Below are 11,123 nucleotides of genomic sequence, written 5' to 3' on the forward strand. Positions count from 1 at the left end.
CCCCAGAAACAAGTTTTTTTCATTTTAAAAAAGTAATGATTTTTAAAATGTCTTTCCCCCTCAGAAGTTTTTAGAACCAAATTAAAGATTTTAAATATAAGAAAAAGTTTCCAACAAACATTATTTTTAAAGTGTGCTAGGAAGTGCAAGCAAGAGAAGAACCCAGTGAAGAAAAGCAATGCTGTAAACTGTTCATTTCTTAAAGGAAAAATGCACCAGCCCTGTCTTCTTGTCCACCAACTCACACTGGAGCTCTGCTAAGGACTCACTGGGCCTGCTGGCTCCAGCAGTGTTCGTGAACTTTCTTAACCAAGCAGCAAATCCGTATTACGGTGAACATCATGGGTATTATTTTTCAGTTACAGTCAGTGTTATCTGGACGCAAAGAGCAAATACAAAAATGTTTTATTGAGAATAAGACGCAGGCAGCCATGGGCCAAGCCCCATGGACAGAACGGTATGTTTTGGCTCCTATTTAAAAAGGAGGAGGAGCCGCTGCATGCTACTTTTCAAATTAAAACTCTGGGGTTAAAAGTACTTCGACCAAAGTAAATATTTTTCCAAAATACATATTGGTTTTATCTTGCTCTCTGTGAAGTTAAGTGAAACCCTATCTTGAAAAGCACTGGTAGGTTTTGAAAAAATTGTATTTGTTTGAGTAGAAGGAACCAGAAGACGTGTAAACTTGGCCTTCCAACGTTTCCCACACTTGAAAGTCACGTCGAGATGCTGCTGGTCTTGCCGGGTTGGCCAAAGGAAGCTTCCCGGGTGGATCCCTGCCCCGAATCGGGCGCTTAACACCTGCCAGCCCTGCCTCCGCGAGTCCTGCCGCGTGAGCCTCAGGCCTTGCGGTAGCAGTCCACTTAGCAGCTTTTCCAAAACCTCTGGGGCTTCTGGGGGGGATAATGCCATTTGGGCAGCAACTGCCACTTGGTTTTGGTTCTCCCCAATCTGACAGATGGCCCTTTTGTCCCCAGAAATGCAAAGCAAGGAAGAGTGGACCATGTCACCAAACAGAATAACAAAGCCACTCTGTGTGTGTGTGTGTGTGTGTGTGAGTGTGAGTGTGCAGGGAGTGGGGGCACACACCCTCTAGAGCCAGCCCAAGTGCAGTGTTCTCAATTTCGTTCTACATTTTAAAGTTTATCGATTTTGGATTTTTAAGGGGAATAAATATGGAATTTCAAAAAATGTAAGCAATGGACTTAAAGGAAATCCAAGGGCTATATCCGTGACTTTAAAGAGTCCCGCAAAACCAGAAAACTTAGGTAAATGATTCAAGCGTTTATTAGATCTGATAGGCCGGATACTGACATTTGGCCGAATGGCTCTACTATGTCATTTCCCTGCCCGTGGACACATAGCTGCCATGGGCGCCTTCTTAAGGACTCTTCCTGTGCATGAAGCTTCAGTGGGACCCACGGCCCCTCTTGGGCCCTTTCTGGTTCGGAAGAAGCCAGAGCCGGCTTGGGCAGGCTCAGGAAACCTCAGCATGCTCCTTATGTCTCCTCATGTTTCCACGAGGAGGGTGGGTCCTCGTGGAGGAAGGTGTTTGTATAAATGGGGGAAGAACTCATGACCTTCTTTGCTCCAGGGGACGATGTAAAATCACTAGTTTGGAAAAGGCGGATTTCAGGCTTGAAGCTATAATTATGAGGGGGTTAAGGACCAGGAAGAAAGGTTAACTAAACTTTTACCTGCCACTTGAAACTATTCTAGTGCGTGATCTCACCGCTTTGGTTCTAACTGTAAAACATTTGCCTTTTTCTGGTGGACAGAAGCAGTGGTTAGAGACCAGCGGGCCCTGTAAGATGCAGGCGGATCTCAAGTCAGTTACCTCCGGGCAGAGCGCTGGTTGGAGACGGCCCTGCCCTGTGGTGGGGCTGCGGATCCACCCCATCCCTGGCCAGCACTAACCGCCAGGCCTCACCTTCCTCCTGTAACCCTGGTCCTCAAGGATTCTTGCCCAGACCCACCAGTCCCTGGTGCAGCCCGATTAGACGCACCTGAGAGAGGAAGCGTAGTGCCCTGGTGGGTGTACTGGGCTCCCACTCTTCTGGGCTTAAGAGGACTCTGGCAACCCGCAAAGAGCTCAAGCGCACCGTAGAAACGGGGCTTTCCGCCTTGACGCAGCCTCTCGCGGATTTTTACTTCGTGGTGCTTGGGATCCCGCTGTACACGTGCTCACACACACAGGCACACACACAGTGATTGTGCAGGAACGTTCAGAGGAGGCTGGTACAGAGCTTCCCGCCCTCCTAGGCAGAAGAAAATGATTGAGGAGAACACGAGCCCAGGCAGAGCTGGGAGACTTGACCTTGACATCTCTGCAGCAAGGAGCTCTCTGGGTCTTTGAGAAATTGCTGCATGGAAATACCAGCGCTAAGGCAAGGTTCGTGAGTGCACTCGCCCGCCTAGCACAAGCAGCCCAGTTCTCTCAGAGCCTCTTATCTCCTTAGACACCCCCGACCCTCGGTCATGGCAGCTCTCTGCTCTCATTTTATGCAAGAGTCTTCATGACACTCGCCTCCATAAGCCAGTCTTCAGCCACAAAAAGCATCACTATGGATGACTTCACCTCTCAAGGGCCACGATTCGTGGGTTCAAGAAAGGATCAGAGACTACAGCACACGTGTAGGGTTTGTCAGGGCCTACCATTTCTGGGGAAAGATCGCCGTTCATGTGGACCCCTTGCACAATGCGGGGGGTAAGGGCGCTGACACCCCCACACAGTCGAAACCCACATATAACTTTTGACTCCCCCCGATTGTAACTGCTAGTAGCCTACTGTTGACCACAAGCCTGACCAATAACATTAAGTAGTTGATTAATATATTCGGAATGTTACATGTGTCCTATACTTTATGCTTATAATGAAGTGAACCAGAGAAAAGAAAATGTTATCAGGAAAATCGTAAGGAAGAGAAAATACATCTATCGTACTGCAGTGTAAAAAGCCCACGTATAAGCGGACCCACCCGGTTCAAACCCGTGTTGTTCAAGGTCAGCTGCTGTTGTTCAGGGATCAGCTTCTTCTCACATGAGAAGTTTTGGAGCAACGTGTTCTCTGCTCTTCACCTGTGGTCTGTGTGTCTCTGAGGAACTGACTGGAAACGTAGCCGGGGTGGGGCCTGTGCGGTCCTAGCCTCCTTTTGCCCAGAAACCCAAGTGCACCTAACTCTGGGGGAGGGTTTCCTCGGTGTTCCAGAGGCCGTGGGCTCTCTCCCCACCCCTCCCCTTGTTTCTCACTGGGTCTTCATTTGTAACAAGTGATCTGAAAGGAATTTGATTTGAGAATTACCTAAATCCCTTTTAATGATCAGTGATGTCCACTGCGGATCCTAACACCAGGACTGGCACTCCAGGCAGAGGAAATTCCTTTTTCTTNTTCTTTTTTTTTTTTTTTTTTTTTTTTTAAGATTTCATTTATTTATTTATTTAAGACACAGTGGGGTGGGGGGGAGAGAGAAAATAAGCACGGGGAGTGGCAGAAGCAGGCTCCCCACTGAGCAAGGAGCCCCTTGCAGGGCTCGCTCTATCCCAGGACACTGGGATCCTGATCTGAACTAAAGGCAGAGGCTTAACTGACTGAGCCACTCAGGCACCTCCCCATTTTGGCTTCAGTACTCGTGCAGATTCTCTCCATATACCCCAAAGAACTCATCATAGTCCTGTGAGTAAGCCGGGGGGAGGAAGAGGGCAGCAGCCAAGAGCTCCCCAGAAGAAGGGCTTCTTGATGAAGAAGCTGGTGTTCGATGAAGAGGGAAAGACAGTCCGGGCGGTAGGACCTCAGTAGGGGCAGGAAAGAGGGAGAAGGCAGAGCGGCCTCTTTCCCTGGCCCCCTTCCTCAAGCAACAGCCTATAATCCCTCGCCTCAGGCTGTGATAAAAATCTTTATCCCAGGAAGCTCCTGGATTTGTCCACAGCCCCTGCGGCTCAGCCCTTTGCTCCCGATACGAAGAGCAGGAAGGTCTCTCCTCCAGACCGCGGGGTTCGCGCCAGCCTACACTGCCTGCCCACTGAGCCCAGTGGGACTGGTCTGAGATGCGGATTCCTAGGGCCTGAGGCACCACTGACTGCGAGCACGTGTCTGAATATAAAACCACTCAGTCCCTTCTGTCGATTCAGTCAAATCTGGATGAGAATATCTATCAAATTGACGGAGGGGAGGTGGGGAGGAGGAAGAAAAGAGAGAAAGCTTATGGGCACTTTGTGTAGAGGGAATGTGTTCCCGTTCAAAGATAAAAAGGAGAAAGGACTACCATCTTAGCCATAGTGAGGAAACTGCCTAAAAAGCGTCTGCCCTCTAGTGGCTCAAGCCTCAAAGAAATCTTTTGCACCAAACTGCGTTTAGGCCTGGAACACTCACTGGGACCAGCCAAGCAGGTACTTCGTGGTGACAAGATGTAATCCCTCCTCGGTGTTAGGTCCTAGGGCTCTGTCCCCAGCGGGCTGAATGTTCGTAGGTCCTGGAGGCCTCACTCCCTTGGGGACCGGTGCTGCAGAGACCAAGGGTAAGCTCTATGCCGGAGAAGACACGGGGCCTGTGTAAGACCAGCTCTCCCACACACGCCGACCAGCCCTGGCCCTGGGGCCTGCTCAGTGAGGAGGCAACACGACGTCATCTCCTGGCCGGCAAGTCTTCTACAGCTGCACCCACAGCTTTCACGCCACCGGAAGGCACTAGTCACGTGCCATCCCCATCACTGGTGCTCCCTAATCGGTCCCCTCCCTGCAGTCCATCCATCCCCCACTCCCAAGACTTCCCCAAGCTGAAGGAATGTCGGCAAGTCTTCAGGACTCTTGGCAAAGATGTGGTACCAGGTGCTCGAAGAACAGACTCTCCAAATAGGCTCCCTGAGCCCAACCAGCTACACCTGGCGTTCGACTGGTGCCAGCGAGGAACAGACATTTGGCCTCCAGGGAGAACCCCTTCAGAGCAGACTGCCTGGGGGGGGGGGCGGTTTCAAAAGCCAAACCAGAGTGATCGCCAAGAGAGGCCTTGGAAGTTCTTGGGACTCTGGTGCATATGGTTTAAATAAATCAAGGGGATGTAACATAAAGGATAGGGAATATAATCAATAATTTTGTAATAACTCCGTGTGGTGCCAGGTGGTGATCAGAGTTATCATGGGGATCAATTCATAGCGTATAAAAATATCAAATCCGGGGGCACCTGGGTGACTCAATCGGTTAAGTGCCTTCAGCTCAGGTCATGATCCCGGGGTCCTGGGATTGAGTCCCGCCTCAGGCTCCTTGCTCAGTGGGGAGCCTGCTTCTCCGTCTCCCTCTGCCTACCACTCCCCTGCTCGTGCTCTCTCTCTGTCAAATAAATAAATAAAATCTTTAAAAAAAATCAAATCCCTATGATACACACCTGAAACTAATAGGACATCGTATGTCAATTATACTTCTATTAAAAAATAGCCACCAGTACAACAGCAACAAAGAGCCAGGCCTGAGTATTCCAGCAAAGGAATGCTGGGCGGCCCCTTTCTCATCCAGGGGCTGCGCCAGGCAGGGCCAGCCTCTCCACTTTGGGCCACTTGAGAGGATTCTGGCCAGAAAGCATTTCCAGGAAGGCATGGAGGAGTTGGGGCTGGAAGTCCAAAATCAAGAAGACTGTGCTCTGAGTAGAGTCAGGCCAAGAGAGAGGGAGGGGAGGGTAAGGAGGCTGAATGGGGGTGAAGGGGGTGTCTCAGGAACTTCTTGCTCATGTCAGATGGTGTCCATCACTGACAAATAGCAAGGCCGGTGACACAGCAAAGGCCGTATGGGGACAGAAAGTAACGAAAGGTATATCTGACAATGATTGGAGATTCCACAAGCATTTATATATTACTTCCATTTTTTGTTATCTTTATGGGCTATTCTGGGGGGTTCTGTCCTGACTCCTTACATTCTAACATAAATCTCTAAAGATTTTTAAATGATTCCTCAAATATCTCATTATCCACTAGAAATAAAGCAACTTGCTTCAGTAACCTCTTACCCCAGAATTCTCAGTCAGAAACCCTTCTTAATGTCTAATTTAATTCCCTTCTATAATATGTCTTTCTCTCTCTCTCTCTCTCTCTTTTTTTTTAGAGAGGGAGAGAGGGGGTGAGGGGCAGAGGGAGAGGGAGAACCTTAAGCAGGCTCCACACCCAGCACAGAGCCTGATGCGAAGACGGATCTCACGACCCTGAGGTCATGACCTGAGCCGGAATCAAAGTCAGATGCTTAACCAACTGAGCCACCCAGGTGCCCCTAGTATGTCTCTTTTTTAAATCCCACCCTGAAACTGCATTTAGTCCTTATGAAATTCCACAGTCCACTCCCTATTGCTTCACTCCCACCTCCTTCCCTTCCATGTAATCCAAAGATATGAAAAGATGAAAGTAGCAAATAAGTAAGAAAATAAATCTATCCAGGGGAAAATGGCAGGAATTAAGAAAGGAAGTATGAGGTGCCTGAGTGGCTCGGTCGGTTAAGCGTCCGACTCTTGGTTTCCACTCAGGTCATGATCTCAGGGTCCTGGGGTCGAGCCTTCATCTGGCTCCGTGCTCAGCTCGCAAGGTCTGCTTTTTCCTCTTCCTCCCCCGCTCACACATTCCGGCTCTCTTTCTCTCAAATAAATAAATAAAATCTTTAAAAAAAAAAAGGCTGTTTCAAGTCCCCTACACACTTGCCATTTACATACAAACAACTGTGAGCCTCACAATGGATCTTTAGTACTGAAGAGTACTTCTTTTTTTAAAACAATTTGGTGTGTCCCCCCCTTCTTCATTCAGTGCCCCTCCTCTTAGGTTTTGAGGTTTGATTATCCTTGCAAAGTCCTCCGCATCACGTCCGCAGTACTACATAGCTTGTAAATCCGACACTTCTGAGAACTTGGTCTTCATAGGTATGTGGCACGTGTTGAACCACAGTGAAATTATCTCACATCTGTCCAGTTTGCTAAGGCCTAGAAAGCACTGAGGGCTTCAAAATAATATGAGATTGAGGTCCATGCTAAAATCCATTCATTAGGTGAGCTTCTGTAACGGAGCTGAGGTCTCACATCATCCATGCAAAATTCGAAGTGTCTTTCAAAGAGGCTGTCAGGTGATAGGACTGGGCTGCAAGGTGGGTGCAAGCATATTTAGACAAGGGACCAGTTCTGGAGGAAACGGAGGCCCAGAAGAAGAGCAAACATGTCTGTCTTTCAGGAATTAGTCTAGGCAAGGATGTGTGTCCAGACAAGGCTCTAAGAGCTGAGTGGGAGACATATGGCAAAATTGGGCCCAAAAGAGGCAGAAATTGGGTCCAAAGGAGGCATGGTCAGTTCTGAGAGGCAGCCTTGCTAGTCAGAGCTCAAGAGCTGTCTGCGTGCCTACCTGCTCACTGGGAATGTACTTCACACTTACCCTATTCCTTTGCTGACATTTTACTCATGCTAGGATCTTAATTTAGACATAACTTACTTGCAAAGCCTTCCCTGAGCCTGGGAAATTTAGACTCGATGGAGGAGGAATTGGCAGACAGTCCGTCCTCCTAAGCAGGGAGGAGGTTTGCCAATTGGCTCCATCGTCCTGGCTGCAGTGTGGATGATAGACCAGAAGGGGTCAGAATGGAGGCTTCTGTAGGCAATGCCAAACCTAGCCTCAAACTGGACTCCTCGACTCTGGTGGACTTGAGGCATTGATGAAAATTCTGTGTGGACTATCAATGACTGAGTAATGGCGCTGGGAAATGGTCATCGTTAGGTTCCCTAGGAGACAGACGCTGAAGCCAGCTTGCATGCAAGACATTTCTGGAGGTGTGCTCAGTGGACAATACTGTGGGGGAATGAATGGTGCATCATAATTATGCATCAGTGTGCTTGTCTCCCCTCCTAGACTCCATCCTCTGTTGGGGCAAGGAATGCGTCTGCTGTGTCTGTCATTGTATCTCTAGAGCTTAGTCCAGTGACTGGAACATAATAGGCACCCCCCCAAATATTTGTTAAATAAATGAATGAAAAGTAGTAAATAAAAAAGCCCTAAGTAAGGAGGTAGCAATAAAAAGATAGAAGAGGGCATTTATGATATATATTTAGGAAAACTAATAGGTCTTCGTGACTAATTAATTGACTAATTAAACAAAAGAATAAGAGTGAGGAAGAGTCGAGAATAACTGCTACATTTCTGCATTTATATGTAGACAGAAGATAGTGCTATTTGAGGAGAGAGAAAATGCAGAAGGAAGTCTAAGTTCAAATAGAAAGAGAAAGTGAAACAGCTCAAGTTTAAGATATCTCTTCTATATCCGAGTGCAAATGTCCAGTAGGCAGGTGAAAATAGGATTTGGAGCTCAAGCAGTAAGCCGGGACTTGGCAATCATTGGTGTACCACCCAGGATATTCCTTATCAATTTACTTCCTGCCAAGAACATCCTGTAGACCCCCACTGGAATCTCTTTCCATTTTGTCGCCATGTTGCCCCCTTCTGCAACTCAGCGGGTGCTTATCTTAGTTTGTTGGGCTGCCATAACAACAGGAATTTATTTCTCAAAACTAGGGGCCAGAGTTCAAAGATCAAGGTGTCGACAAGTTCAGTTTCTTCTGAGGAGTCTTTCCTTGGCTCGCAGATGTCTCCTTCCTCCTGTGCCCTTACACGGCGCTGGCGCACACTGCACCCCTGGGGTCTCTCTGTGTACCCAAATTTCCTCTTTTTATAAGGTCACCAGTCAGATTAGATTAGGGCCCACTCTAATGGCCTCGTTGTAACTTAATTTCCGTTTTAAAGGCCTTATCTCCAAATACAGTCACATTCTGAGGTGCTGTGGGTTAGGACTTCAAAATCAGAATTTTGCAGATGGAGGCAGTTCAGCCCATGAAAGGTCTGTATTTCCTCTCCTCCTCCTTCCGCAGCTCTGCCTCAGAGGCAGCCAGCCCACGCCCCTCCATCAGAGAGCACCAATGTCCAGGGGAGCCTTCCCCTCAAATTTCCAAGATTTGGTCTTCAACGTGTTATGGAGACAGATGAAAGAGGGGATTATTCTGCCAGGAATGTGGGTGAGGAGGTGGTAGGAAGACTTGTAGGGTAAGTAAGAGTCCACTGGTCACAAAAGGGAGAAACATTCTAGGCTAAGCGAAGATACCACGATGTTAAACTTCAGAGGGAGTCTGGGGACACTTAGATGTGGCAGTTTGGAGGTTGAATGTGGGGGATGGTAAGAGCTGAAGCAAGAGGGGTTGGCCGAGGTCACGTTTTCAAGCGCTTTCCTGTTGGCATAAAATCAGCCAATGCTTTATGTGAAGAGACATAGACAGGGAATTAGAGGGTGCTCTGACCCCTCAGGCAGGAAGCAATGCAGTTACTTCTAAGAGGCCGGAAGCTTGGGGGATGTTGTTGAGGCAAAGAGCTGGTGGGGGTGGGGGCCAGAGTGGGGGAAAAAAGACAAAGGGGAAAATATGGGGGAAAGGAAAGGAGAAGGAAAAAACGGGAAGCATCTTGGTCTGATCTAAATACTGAATTCTAGTATCCCAGATGGTATTCTGTCTAGTTAATTCTCCCTCCTCTGGGAGGCAGAGTCCCCGAGGTGGCGAGCACTTCTCTGTGACGTGGAGGATAGAGGGAGCAGAGGAGTCTCTAGAAATCAGGGAGTCGTAACATAAAGAGGCACAGCCGCACAAGGGCCGCCTGTGATGAAAGTGGCAAAGAATTCCAAAAGGAGCTGGGAAGCTGGATGAGATCAGCCTCAGCGGACTGACTGGGCTGGGCACTGACTGGGCTGGTTCTGACTGGTCACCTAGGACTGTCAACTCAGGATGGGCACCTACAGATCAAGACTGGTGACCTAGATCCAGCCACACTGAGGACACAGTGGTGGCTGTCAGGAGCTTAAGTTTCCTCTCTCAGGATACAGGGGCAGAAAAGCACAAGGGTCAGACACTTGCAGAGGAGAAAAGCAGGCTGTCACTGTGCTTGGTCACTGTCCTCATAGTGAGCTTATGGCTGCGATCAAGTCCAGAGATTAAATGTAAGGAAGACGAAAGAGCCAAGCAAATGATTTTATTCCAACTGTAGGCTAAGGTGCACCAAGCCATTTTTTCTTTCCATTGAGTAAGGCCTGCTCTAAGTGAGGATGGCCGAAGTCAAATCTGTGATTATCTGTGATTATTTCCAAAGGGAGTTTAATCTTTCTTTATGAAACCTCTGGTCACAAGAACACGAGGGTTTCCACTCAGGGTCTGCCTCATGGCTCATCAATCCTAATGGGCCAGGGAGCCAGCCATGGGATTTGCTGTCTCTGGGATCCTAAGGGTAAGCTCTCCAGCTAAGACCGGGGATGGGCAATTAGCGTGGATGGGCCAGTCTTGTGCCTATGAAGCTAGTGACTGAAGAGAGATTGGTGTGGGCTTGAATCGGGGGTGGGCAAGTAAGTGCCTGCCAGGCGGGACTGCAGGGCTCAGGCCAAGCTCTTTGGAGCCCACTGTGGAGACATCAGGCCAACAGCCACTCTGGGCACAGCCATGCTACAGCCATGGTCTCCCACTGCCTTCTCACCTACTCGCCGTAATTCCGTAGACTTCTTTAGTCTTGAATGTGTACTTCACTGTGAAAATAATGTAAGCATGCTACAGAAAACCGAGAAAATGATTTCCCACAACGCCAGCCTCCAAAAGTTAGCTGTAATACTATCAGAGTTTTACCTCTGTTGGACCTTATCCATCTGAGTTCACAGTCTCAACATTAGGACTTGAGGCATTCCACGAATAAAATCTACCAGAGCTCCTTCAGCATAAGAGTTGGTTCCAAGATGCCGGTGCAAGAAGTTTCCAAAACAAGCATTCTCACTTGGAGAAGGAGGCTGGGCCAGGCAGTATTGTTTCTGAGATTTTAAGAGGAGGAGTCAGACGAAGTTCACCTCTTGTTGGGGGAATGGTTCAAAGATGGTTATTGGAAATAGGTGGAATTAACCTTTGGGATGAGGAGGCATTATTTGCAACCTTAGCAAGGGACAGGGGGAGGAACAGTTAGGGGCCAAGGTCATGTGGAAAACAGTTAGAGAGGAACATCTATCTAATGGAGACAGGGGCTTGCAAATGCACCCTGGAAAATTCTGTCTTTTAGTGTCTCTTGCAGGGACCAAATGCAAATCCAGATCTTCTGACTCCT

Source organism: Ailuropoda melanoleuca, chromosome 8 (assembly GCF_002007445.2).
Source record: "Ailuropoda melanoleuca isolate Jingjing chromosome 8, ASM200744v2, whole genome shotgun sequence".
Classification (NCBI taxonomy): domain Eukaryota; kingdom Metazoa; phylum Chordata; class Mammalia; order Carnivora; family Ursidae; genus Ailuropoda; species Ailuropoda melanoleuca.